The sequence below is a fragment of the Pteropus vampyrus genome, unplaced genomic scaffold (genome assembly GCF_000151845.1).
Source record: "Pteropus vampyrus isolate Shadow unplaced genomic scaffold, Pvam_2.0 Scaffold559, whole genome shotgun sequence".
In the NCBI taxonomy this organism is placed as follows: Eukaryota; Metazoa; Chordata; class Mammalia; order Chiroptera; family Pteropodidae; genus Pteropus; species Pteropus vampyrus.
In genome coordinates, this window is record NW_011889340.1 from 230,467 (window position 1) to 233,127 (window position 2,661).

Consider the following 2,661-nt stretch of genomic DNA (forward strand, 5'->3'; position numbering starts at 1 on the left):
AAAAGAAAAAAGAAAAAGAAAACAAAACATAAAGAAAGAGATAAGAAACAACAGTTTTGAAAACATTGACATCAAGCGATGAAGGACAGTTTCCCTGAGAGATGAGGAACAAATGAGGTGAATCGTATGATTGCCCATTCTCTTGGTCTAAGAGCGATTCCAGGCTGCACTGCCATATGGGCAATATTACGTGAAAACTAGAATTCTGGTGAAGAGGCAGATTTGAGAGTCCAGTGAGATCAAGGTAGCTAGATTTGCAAGACAGAGTAGTAAAGATAAGGAGCTTCATAGAAAAGGAAAGTGGATCTCTGCAAGGAATCCTTTTCAGTTGCTCCACAGAACTACTGATCAGTACAGGCAACTGGGAAACAAACACCTAAGACTAAAGAAAAAAAATTCAGCTGAAAGGATTAGAGATAGCAGTGCCCAGAACTCAAACAGAGGCAGGAATTGTGCCAATTTGTTGCACAGAGTAGAAAAACTCATAATTCATAAAGGTCTACTCCAGCAGAGGAGAATAATTAACCCTAAAGTGAGCATTGCTCTGTGTCCATTTAAGAAATGATAAAAGCAAAATCTGAAATCACACACACACACATACACAGACCTCAGTTTTTGCTCCCAAAGGCTCTCAAATATTGGACAAGGTCCACCCACATTCTGGAGTATAACTGGCTGTAATCAAATGTACTGATTAAAATGTTAACCTCATCTTTAAAAAAATCTTCACAGCAACATCTAGACCGAGCTTTGACTAAAGAACTAGGCACCATAACCTAGCCATTGGACACAAAAACTAAGTATCAAAGCAGAAAAAAAAAAATGAAAGAGAGTTAATCAAAGATAAAAAGTAAGAACATAATACAAAAAGGAAAAAATAAATCTAACTCTCTGGTGGAAACATATAGGAAATTAATACACAGCCCACTTTGTATGCTGCTAAGCTTTGAATTTCCTCAGGGACAATCAAGAAATTGTTTGGCATCTCTAACTTTAAATGTAGAATATGTTGAATTAAATTTGTTTGCAGACTAAAACCTAATGAATTGTAATATTTCATGAATTAATCTCTCTAAAATTTTCCAACTCCATTTAGATATTCTGAAAAGAACTCAAGATACTTTTAAAGGACACAGATCATATTAGAATATAACAATTTTATAATTTATGTTTTGTTCAATTTGTTTTTCAAATACTTAGCATTAGATTATCCTTTCTGAGTAAATATTTAGTTTTTTGCACTGCTTTTGGAAATCTAATTTCTTGATAGTCTATGTTTTTCTACTCAAAATTCTGTGGTTATAATGAGAAAATGATAAGAAAAAATAAGAAATATAATTTTTCTTTTACAGCATAATATTTGGTTATATATAGTTGACTTTGGAATTCTGTGAAATAAAAACTAGTTAACTATTATTTAAAAGTAACAATTAAATAACTTCATTAAGATCAGTAATTAAAACTATAAAAATAGCATCAGAAAAAAATCATTACACCCAGACATAAAATTTAATATTTAATATTAAGAGTAAAAAAAGAAAAAAATCAGTATCTATAGAAAAAAATTCTTCCCTGCATAGTCCCACGGTTAATCAAATTAAGAATAAAAGTGTTACCTGAACTTGAATTTAAATTTCCATGATTAGCCCTTCCTATAACACTAGTTTGAGGATATATTTAATTCAAGTTATTTATTTAATGTTTTATATATCCATTCATAGAAAATCAGAGTCAGTCTTAATGGCACAACACACAATATGCTGCAAACAATATTCTGTACATTATTTAAATTCATAATGCAAGTCAAGCTCCAGTTTCAATGGATTAACATGATCCCATCAGTTAGGGAGAGAGCCATTTGGGACAGAAATAGTGATGGAAAGAGAAGAAATCAGTTACTAACAATCTTCTGAGAAAGAAGAACTCAGGATGATCCAAAAGAATTGTATCAAGAGAAAGCATTTTCATAGAATTATTAGAAAAATTGAAGGAAGAGAAAACAAGAACTACTCATATGAAACATGAGAGAAAAATTTGAATTCTATATATTGGAAATGAAAGTTACAACAAAACGACTTAGGCAATTGAACCACTTGTTCTAATTAACTGAGCATTTTGAGCTGCTCTAACAATAAAATGTTTTTAAATATATCATTTCATTTTTTAAAAAATTTTAAATTGATTGGAAAATGCCCAAACACATTTTTTTTTAATTTAAAAAGTGACATGGGAAGGATTACAAGCCTACTAATCAAAAGAAGGGACAGAGAAAAGAATTTATGTAGACGAGGTCGAAAGAGAAATAATAGAAATAAAAGTGAACTTTAATAAATGTGATGAAATCAATCTATGTTTTAATGAAATTAGGAGTCACTAGCAAAAGCTCGACCCCAATACAATTCTTACTGTCAGTTCAATGATGTACCTGGTACGAGGAAAGTTACACAATATTTAGAATCTGGATGCCCCTCACCCAGTTCCATAACTAGGATCATGTGTGATGTTAGACTTTCCCTCTAAAATTTACTCCTCTTTCAAAAAGCAGAAATTTAAATGACAAAACAGATCCAAGAATATGCAGGTAGGCAGATTAATTAAATATGCGAAATAAGAAAGATTTAAGGTGATTTCCTTTAAGTTTTTTATTTATTTTTTAGTAAG